This window comes from Delphinus delphis, chromosome 5 (assembly GCF_949987515.2).
Source record: "Delphinus delphis chromosome 5, mDelDel1.2, whole genome shotgun sequence".
Classification (NCBI taxonomy): domain Eukaryota; kingdom Metazoa; phylum Chordata; class Mammalia; order Artiodactyla; family Delphinidae; genus Delphinus; species Delphinus delphis.
This window is the reverse complement of record NC_082687.1, coordinates 71,148,991-71,159,662: the sequence shown is the minus strand read 5'-3', so window position 1 is coordinate 71,159,662 and position 10,672 is coordinate 71,148,991. Positions and strand designations below refer to the sequence as shown.

The following is a 10,672-nucleotide window of genomic DNA, read 5'->3' as shown; positions in this document are numbered from 1 at the left end:
CTTTGTGCCAAAAAGGTGGTGATGTCTTGAAGAGGATAAAAGTGTGTTGGAGTTCCATGGTGGTCTGGTCGCCATGGGGAGTCTGTAGGACAAGGCATGGGTTTTGACTAAAGGTGGGTGATGGCGCTGTAGGCAGTGAGTGACACCGGCCTACACTTCAGATGTTTGATAAATGTTATGTCATATTTTCAGTTTATTTCATTTAAAATCTGTGTGAAAAATACTAATCTGACATTTTTAGATATTCCCAGGAGAGCTAAGTAAAGGGAATGTGGCCCCATGTCTCTCTGGCTGCTTTCACCCTGCTTTATTTTTCTTCATAGCCTTCATATTCTGATAAGGTGAGGTAGGAAGAATAATGGCCCCCAAAGATACCTGTGTCCTGATCCTCAGAACCTGTGAACATGTTCTCATACATGGCAGAAGGGACTTTGCAGATGTGATTAAGTTAGGGAGCTTGAGGTGGGGAGATTATTTGGGATCATATGCGTAAACCCAGTCTAATCCCATGGGTCCTTAAAAGCAGAGAGAATGTTTCCTAGCTGAAGTCAGAGGGAGATAGGACTGTGTAAAGATAATCAGAGGGGTACAATGTGGTTGCCCATGAAGATGGAGGAAGGGACCCATGTGAGAAGTTTCTAGAAACAAGAAAAACAGTGAAACTGATTCCAAGAGCTTCCAGAAAGGAATGCAGCTCTGCCAACACCTTGATCTTAGACCAGTGAGACCTGTGTTGAAATTTTAACATAAAGAACTGTAGGATAATAAACTCATGTTGTTTTAAGTTTGTGATAATTTGTTACAGCAGCAGTTGAAAACTAATACATATGGTATATATTTTTCTCATTGTCCTTCCCACTCTCTATATATACACACTGGAATGTAAACCTCAAAAGGACATGAAATACCTATTTACTTAGCACTCTCTCCCTAGGATATTTTGAAATGTAGCAGATGTGCAATAAATACTTATTGAATGAACTGATGATTGAATGTGAGAAAACTATTTAAATAGGATTTATGAAATTTTGCTCCAATAAATGTGTTAAAATAACAACGTTGAAAGATACATTCTTATAATTTTGAAGCACTGTTGTCTATATTTTATTTGAGCTTCAAAAACACTTCTATCATGTTTTACAAATATGGAAATAGATTTTCACAAGTAATAAAAATATGGGAATTTTTCTTAATATTTATTTATCAAGACTAACAGCAAACTAACATTTTAAAACCCATTTAAATGTCTTGGAACCATATAAATACCATATAATTCGATAAAGCTAAGAAACTGAGAAATTTTATGTAAGGAAGACAGCTGACATCCCAGAGGTGCTTCACAAATTGGTAGTACTTTGGGGTCATTTCTGTAGTCCAAGGCTTTGGCTTTGACCTTGCCATTTCAAATCTAGACAAGGGGTACAGTTGTTGCATTTGGAAGCAGTCAGGTTCTCAAGGGACAACCCTCATTCATTCATTAAATAATATTGGTGAGTGCTTGCTATGTACTAGGTATGGGTCTAGGTGCTAAGGACATAGCAAAGTACAAAGTAGACAAAAATTCCAGCCCTCGTGAAAACCCATTCTAGTAGGGGAGGTAGACAGTAAAATAATGCAAATATAAAGTATAGATCTCTCCCACTTTTTGAAAGTTTGCTTTACACCACTTCACTTTTGCAAAAACCCTGCATTAGTACCTGTTTTCACTAATGGAAAGAAATCCAAAGAGAATTTTCACTTTTCCAAAAAGTGAAAAGCAAATATAGCATTCAGCATTTGTTTTGCATTGAGCCCTTATAGAGACAGCACACACCTTATGCAGAGAGAGAGGCACTGCCAAGTGCCTTCCTGGGAACTAGACTCAGCATCAAGCTGCCATAGCTTTGAACTGTGTCTGTGAGCATCTGTGCTTTATCTTGATTGATTTTGTGCATCTGTTAGCAAGATGTGTCCTAAGATAATTGCTTCTTCACTTTATGCCAATTCAGCTTAGGAAAAGTTTCATAGGAATGTTACATGGCGATTAGATCTGTGGAGGAAAGTATGACAGGGCAAGTTAAACAGGGAGAGAGTGTGTGTAGTGTTTCTTTTATGAAGAGGATGTCTAGGGAAGTCTTCAATGAGCAGAGGAAATTAAACAAAGCAAGAGGGTGGGCTATGAAACTCTGGAGGAAAATTATTCCAGGCAGTGGGAACAGTAAATGCAAAGCTTTGAGGCAGGGTCAACCTGGTGTATTTGAGGACTTGCAAGAACATTTCTTATTTATAATACTTTAATTAATTTTAATGTATAAATTTGAACTTTATTGAAGACCTCTAAACCAGACAGCATAGCATGACCTGAAGAAGTACTTTCCAATTTAGTGTATCAAAATGATTCAGTGTTTTAGTTATATCTGGGACTATAGTTTACTTGCTGAGTTTCCAACTGGCAGGTCAGACTTTTCCACATTTGTTGGTATTCTGGGATGCTTGGACCAAAAGTAGTATTTAAGTGACCTATCAACAGAAAGACTGTTCCTTATCATCTGTCTTAGGATTCCTTTATCATCAATATTGAAGTGACCTCTAAGAGTATGGCCTGAATAGTCTAGACATACCCATAATCCTTTGAAGTCTGTTACGTGAGATCTGAAGGAAGTGAAATCATCCTTGTTCCAAGTCTTTGTTTTGAGAAAGGATGATGCAAGTCAAATGAGCATCCTGTGAATCAGGAGAACATGCCATCATTTTCTTATTTATATATCTGAATCACTCAATTCTATCACAAAAAACAATAATTTCATTTGGACATAAAATGTGAAATCAAGTAAGTAAAAGAAAAAATTCCAGAGTTGTACACAATAATCAGTTCACATGAGCTCTTCTTTCTCAATAAGGTTCTGGCTTTGAGATCTTGGTTTTGCTGATGTGTATGGAGTGGCCAAATACCAATACCAGGGAGGCTTCCCTGAGGTTAGGGAGAACATATTTTGAATTATTGAGTAATTAAATGACAACTACATAACTTGTAATGGAGGCTGTAACTATCTAGTGGTTACATGTACCACTTTTGCCTGGAAGAATGGCTCACTAATGGTAAGGTTCCTTGGACATGGCATGGGATCAAGGTCAGTTAGCATATCAAGAGAAATATTTCATCCTGGACATCTGTACTTCTGTGCCCCAAGTGTGAATCCTATTCATTCATTCATTTGATGAATATTTGCTGAGCATCTACTTAATAAAAGGCACTCTTTTCTGGGCTAAAGATATGACAATGAAGAAAGTAGTTTGAAGTCCCTAACTTTCACAAAGCTTATACTCTAGTAGGTTTTGTTTGTTAAATAAATTCTTTCTTTTCAGGTTATCAGTTGAATTCTATAGTGTCTCTCTGACTTGGGCAGTGCTGAATAGATAAATGTTTTTCTGCTTGGTCCCTCTTTTAGAGTTGTTATGAAGGTAATTTATTGTGTTTTGGCTTGGCTAAGTTTTTTACATTCCATTTGTTTATGTTATTGGCTTTAGCTATGTTGATACACATGTGTCCACGCTTATGTGTTCCTACACTTTCTCAATAAATTACCCATTTATTGACTGCTTTTTTAGGGTATATTCTAAAAATGTCAGCTCTCAAATACTACACTGAAAATACTCTTTAACACTGAAAACAGAATTTATAGGCATTGTAAAAAATTTAAATTATAGAGTGTATAAGATATAAAATAAAATCTACTTCCCCATATCCCTATCTTCTCTAACCAGGTTCTCTGATTAATTTCTCTCCTTAGAAATAGGACCTTTCTTTCTATATCTCTCCTCTGAACACGCACCTCTTTTTTCCCCAAAACAAAAATCCTACATTACATTTTTTTCTTTTTCCCAGTTTAATCATTATTTGACTTTTTTTGGAGTATAGGAATTTCCTCCCTTATTAAATATATGTTCATGTCTATATTCACATGTTAACACCTCTTTCCTCCATTATAAAGATGAAAGAAGGAAGACATAATTCTCAATCCAAAAACTTTATGGTTCTCCAGTAATAATTTTATGGGAAGATGATTTTTAAATATATAAAGCTTCTCTAGATCAGATTATTTTAACTAATTTTCCTTACCTCGATTTTTATTTTTATTACATGTAATTTGTTAAAGTAGAATTTTAAAATTTCTAGTTACTTGTTATAATTAACTTTACATGGACTGTATATAGTTATCAAATTGCTTCAGTAGATTTCAGAATTGCAGATAACTGTCCAATATCATGAGCTAAATGAAGCTTATGTAGATTCTCAAATAAAGGTCATAGAAATGTAAGCAGTAAGAACTATTTAGCCATGGCACAGATGTTGTGATCATTACAGGAGTTGTGTCTTTAATTAAATTTGTTCTCTAGTGCCAGTTCAAAAACTTTGTTTTTCACACAAAAACCCAATTATACAGGCAAAAGATGTCATGCTTCCATGAGTTGAAAGTCAAGAAGAAAAATGTTACAAAATTAATGCAAGCTTTTTATTCAAACGTTGTTACTGTACTATAATAGAGAAACTTTCTGTTATTGCCAATATTGAAATGTACAGATGACCACAATAAATGGGAGAGGGAATTAAAATTCTTTATTCTAAAATTAGGTAACTTAAAAGGTAACTTAAAAAAAAACTTTAAAAACCCACTGTTTTTTACTAGATGATTAAAATATCTCGAGAAAGTCAGAGTTTATTCTGCAACAATAAAATATGATTCAAACCAAATGGAAATGAAAATTTGAAACCAAGTTTTGAATATATTGACATTTTGTATTTTTCCATCTATTTAGATCTGCTTATGATATAAGGCATGCTATTTTACCATTTGGATTTGTATTTTAGGTAACAGAAATTCTCCTCACTCACATTTGAATCACTTACACTTTCATTTCAAATAGCTTAAGTCTTTTAGAGAAGATCAAATAAATTGAAAAGCAAGTAACATTTCTGTGCTTTGATCCAGAATTAATACTATGAAAGGTAAAGTAGCAGAAAAATTATAACATTTATTTAATGTAATGTGAACAAAAAGGCTGAAGATATTGTCCCTAATGCAGTTATCAATGATGTCTGTCAAACTTATACAACACAGGTCTGTATACAGTTATGTCCCAAAATGTATGAATGAAAATTTAAATTTTTAAATATTAAGCTCAAGTTATTCCTTGGACTGTTTACTAAAGAATGTGGAAATTCCAATTGTTTTTGCAGCAGTGAAATTTATTTTAAAAATATTACAATTCTATAATGTCACAGTCTTGAGCCTTTTCATTTGCATGGTTTTCATGTGAGTAGATTTTCCAGGAAAGTAAAAGTAAAAATTAAAGAAAAATGAAGAATACTAAAAAAATTTCTTGACACAAAAATCATTCAGTTATGTTTGTAAATCCAGTTTCATTAGATTGATACTTTGTCTTTTTTATTCTTTTGAGGATTTTAGGATGGAACGATCTAGGTTCACATAACTTCTTGAGCCAATTTACTAATGTTTCTTTGTGCTCCAATTCGTATTCTTGTGTGTGTATGTATGTATTTTATATATATATATATATACACATATATATGTGTATATATGTATGTACTTGACCAATTCCTCTAAAGCTGGCTAGAAAAGTCCATTTAGAAATTAAAGTGAGATGAATCTGAGAAAAGTACAGGTTGGTAAATCTAACTCTTGAATCTCAAGTGATTCAAAAAGAACACCTGAAGGTGTCTCTATTTCCAGGAACGATATAATCATCTCACTCCACCACCCCAATTATTATCTGCTGCCCTGCAATGGGCATAAAACTTACCTTTCTTTTAAAATATATTCTTTATATTTGAGGATGGAGAAGGGGAAAATTAAAGTGAAAACAACTTACTCTAATCCCCTAATGTTGGTAATCATAGCCTAATTCTATCCCTATCATAAAAGGAAATAAGTGTACGACTAAAAGACTTGGTATTGCTACTGACTCAATCTCTTCAGTACCTTTTTGTGTGTTGAAAGTGAGATTTCTAGATTTGCAGTTGGGTTGTTTCTCGCTGTGACTGTTACGCTCGCCTTCCTGACCAGAGATGCACAGTCCGGAGGCAAGTGATCAAATGATTCAAAACCCTGGGTGTACGTGCAACGGGAAGCTGGCATCCTCAGCTGGCTGTAATTCGCTAACCGCTGACTTTCCATTCTCTCCTTAAACCACATCCATTTTCCCCTTGAATTTTGGAAAATTTCTGTGTTACTGGCACTGTTTCTTTTCCCAGCTTTGAAGTCCTTGAGAAGAACAAGGTCCTCAATTGGTTGCAGAATTTTAGGAAGTATTATTAACCTTCAAATACTTAACTGATGTCATGGGAATGTTAATTGCGATCTCAAACTTACTTCCAAGGGATTAAATCCCTACCCAGTTTACACAACAGCCTCTCAGTTAGCTCCCTCCAAACATCACATCAATCTCAATAGGCACAGAATTATCACAGAAGACCAGAGGCACCGGCCTGCAAATGCAGCCTGCCTTCTCTACCCTACAACCTTGCCTGTCATCTGGAGATGCATGTCCTCAGTGCGTCTCATTTAAATCTTTGTTTTTTTTCTTTTTGACTTATGCAAAATTATGACATCAGGGTCCGTCTACTAATGCTGGAAAACTTCACAGCTAGTTTGAGTTTTTTCTAGACATGTATGTCTTCCCCGATTTGTCTTTATCCCTTATATCAAATTACAGAAAGGCACCGCGTACATGACCAAAAGAAACAGTTTATCCGTGAATGTCCCTATCTGTAGATATTGAAATACAGCATATGAGAGAACAAGGGCAAATATTTATATATTAGAATAAAGAAAGAGGTTCAGGCTGTGGCTGTGTTTTAGGCATTAGAAGTCTGCTTAGCTCTGTTACTTTGGTTGGTACTTACTATATTGCACTTCAAGCTTGTTTGGTTGTCCCTTGTTTTAAATGTACTTCAGTCTTTTATTGTTGCTACTACCACTTTTAGAGCTCACCAGGCATCCATGTATGTAATGGAAGAAGATACTTTGGCAAAAACTTCTACAAAATTCACTCAAATCCATGTTCTTCTTGTTGCTTCTCTTTGGAGACATAGGTAGATAATATTTCCCAATCTCATTTACTGTCAGGTGTGGCCATGTGACTGGCTTCTAGCTAAAAGTCTGAGTAGTAGCGATGTGTGCATTCCAGATCAAGCCTTTGTGAAGGTAATGTGCCTTCTCTTCACTCTCTTTCCCCCTCGCTGGCTAAATGCAAATGATGAGAGGCCCCTAGGGGATTTCAGAACAAACCAGAAGGAGCCTGGATCCCTGAATCACTTATTGAAAAGAATCCAATGTTTTCCAGGAACACCTCTTTGGATTGTTAATGTGAGCAAAAATTAAACTTCCATCATGACTGAGTCACTGTATATTTTGGAGACTATTCATCACAGCAGTTAGCTTCCTCTAATAGAGATCAACCTGGACAATTTTATTAATTGGGTATTCTCATTAATACTGAAATAAAAGAGTAAAACCACTAAAGTTATGAATGTAATATGTATATTGTTGCAACCATAAAAAAAGCCGTAGATAGACGATTTCTGAATTGATTTAAATGCTACAGAAATAAACTCCTAGTGCCAAGTAGAGTTACTAAGCAAGTATTTTTTTTAATTTGGTGAAAGTCTCAGCTCTCTCCAGGCCCTACTTTCTAATCTAATCCTGAATATTGCACTTTAAGACTATAACCATCCCTGGAGCTCTATTCTTGACTTGGCCCATCTGTCCCTGAAAGTCTGTTTTTGATTTCTGGGGCTTCTGTGAGTGACGAAGGCACTTTTCTACTGACTGCGTATAGGACTTTGTAGGTTTCAGCCCATCTTGTATGATGCTTCCTTTTCTGCCCTTTAATACGTCTTTGCCTTTGGTCTCATAAATATCCTGTGCACAGTTAACTTTCCTCTTCTTTGAGTAATTTATTTTTGCTAATTATATTCAATAACCAGTTCTAAGGACGATTCCCATTTTGGCTGAGCTAGCATTTTTACTCGGAGCTCTCACTGAGTGATCTAGAACATGGCTTCTGTAGGCATCATGTGGACTCTATGAAGTTTGTTCACTTTATTTTCCTAGACCCTTCCAGACTGTGTCAGATAGCTTCTTACTGCTTTAAAGCTAGGACTCCCATTTCCTATCTGAGTGGTGGTGCCGTTCTTAGATCTTCTGCAAAGTGGACACAGTCAACATAACTGAGCTCAGTTAATGAGAGATTTTTCAGTTACTTGTTCATCCACTTCTCTGATTTCTATTCAATATTGAATCATATTGCAAGTGTCAAGAGAGGAACGGCCAGAAGTAGATGCCTAGACTGAAATTTAGGCAACTTGGGTTCGATTCAGACCCACTAACTACCAATTAATAATATTCTAAAATATTCCTGATATTTTATCTCTGCTAAAAATTAGGAATAAAAATACTTCTTACTGCAAGTTAAGAACGAACTTGGTTTGCTTCAAGGACTAAATAAAATCATGAACATGGAAGCACTTAACAAATATTATACAAATAGATTATATAAGTGTAGGTATAATGTTTCTAAAGTTCCTCAAATATATCATTAGAGTATATACTGTTGTGAACACATGATGATATGTAAGAAATTCAGAAAATGTAAAGTTCAGTCTCTCATCTTTTATGTTGTGGAGTCTTTTTCTCTTTGTATAATCAAATAATTGCTCTGGCTTTTCTTTTTCACATATATTGTAAATAAAGACATAAAATAGAGGACATTGAGTGGATGAGGAACAGTGTGATGAATCCTGGGGGCCCAGTGAATTTCAGCAGCAGAAAAGCAATCCCTGAGGTCTGCTGGCCTCAGACACATCTGTTTGCCTGTTTCATAGCCTCTTGGTATACAGAATATTGTTTTGGAGGGATAATTTTGTGGTTGAGCATCAAGGCCTCCTGTCTCGGGATATGAGCTGAGACATTTTAGGAGATGACTACTACAACCAAGAGAATAAGCCGATGCTATTAACTCAGTCCAGCAGGAGCCATGAATAAATTACATACCATGAAAGCTTTTTGTGAACTGAATTTTCCAAAGACCCTTCCTCACTTTATGCTCCGTTTCTTTTAGCTGTCTCTTTTTCTTTTACTTTTTCCCTGCCTTAGAAATACTGAGGGTTTTTGCCTATGATGCATTTGATTAAAAAAAATATATAACACATGGGCTCTTTAGATGAGGCAAAAATGAGATATTCTATTTTCCACAGATAGCAATTGAATTATTACACTATTCTGTGTTGTAATATATCACATAGGTTTAATATTGTACACCAATTATCTAACCTGGGCCCATAGCATAGTTTCTAACACATAGAAAGCATTTACTGTGTAATTTTGAATAAATGAATGATGTAATATACAGTATTAGTTCAGAATTATTGCTTGCATTTTTTCTACACCCAAAAATGATAAAGGAAATTTTCATATCTTTAAAAATTTTTTTCAGGCCAAAGACCTATGCTTCAGATAATCTAGATACTTTTATAAAGATATTCATTGAAAAATATGTCCATTCCCTGGAGGACAGAATATGAGATTTTCTTATAGCAGCTTTATTGCACTTCCAATAATTAATTAAAAATTGACCTGCTTATTTGAGGCAGATAAATATTTGCCTAAAACCTTAATCTTAAATGAAGGAGATTCATTAAGAAAATTAAAGGGTAGTTATTTTGGTGGTCTAACAGCCTTCTGTCTGCAGAATAGACTTTTGTTGTTGTTGTTGTTGTTGTTTTTTTGCGGTACGCGGGCCACTCACCGTTGCGGAGCACAGGCTCCGGACGCGCAGGCTCAGCGGCTATGGCTCACGGGCCCAGCCGCTCCGCGGCATGTGGGATCTTCCCGGACCGGGGCACGAACCCGCGTCCCCTACCTCCGCAGGCGGACTCTCAACCACTGCGCCACCAGGGAAGCCTTGCAGAATAGACTTTTAAAGAAAGTATTTGTCATTCAGAAGATGGTTCTTCTATGTGAATTTTTGGAAACAATTTCTAAGATTGTTTCATTTTCTGAATTTCATCATAGAGATGTTACCTTGGATTTCCTTTGTGGAAGATTTCTTTAATACCATATCTTAACTCTAGACTATTAGAATGAAATATTTGAGTGACTTGACAACAGAAATTTATTTCTCACAGTTCTGGAGGCTGGGAAGTCCCAGATCAAGGTGCCAGCTGATTCAGTTCCTGATGAGGGCCCTTTACCTGGTTTGCAGACAGCTACCCTCTTGCTGTATCTTTGCATGGAGCGGGGGAAGAAGAGGGAGAGAGGAAAATAAGGTGGCTCTTCTTATAATCCCATCATGGGGCTCCACCCTCATGACCTCATTTAAGCCCAATTATTAAGGATTAAATAATTAAGCCTAATTATCTCCCATAGACCCTACCTCCTTATATTATACCGCCACATTGGGTATTAGGGCTTTAACATATGATTTGGGAGGACAAAAACATTCAGTCCATAGCATATCACCAGGGAACCTGTGCTATCACTTTACTGAAGGAGAAATGGCTACATCATGGTTAATAGTAAGTGCTCAGATACAACAAATCAAGTTTCAGAAGAGCTTCTAAGAGTTGTTCCTTGAGAAACTTGATCAAGATTATCTGGTGTTTTACAATAAA

At 35.9% G+C, this 10,672-nt stretch overlaps 1 pseudogene; it reads right to left on the bottom strand.

The window, feature by feature from the left end:
* Window positions 1-2,409: 2,409 nt before the first annotated feature.
* Window positions 2,410-10,672, bottom strand: part of LOC132426287 (peroxiredoxin-4 pseudogene) — a 190,602-nt pseudogene continuing 182,339 nt past the window's right edge.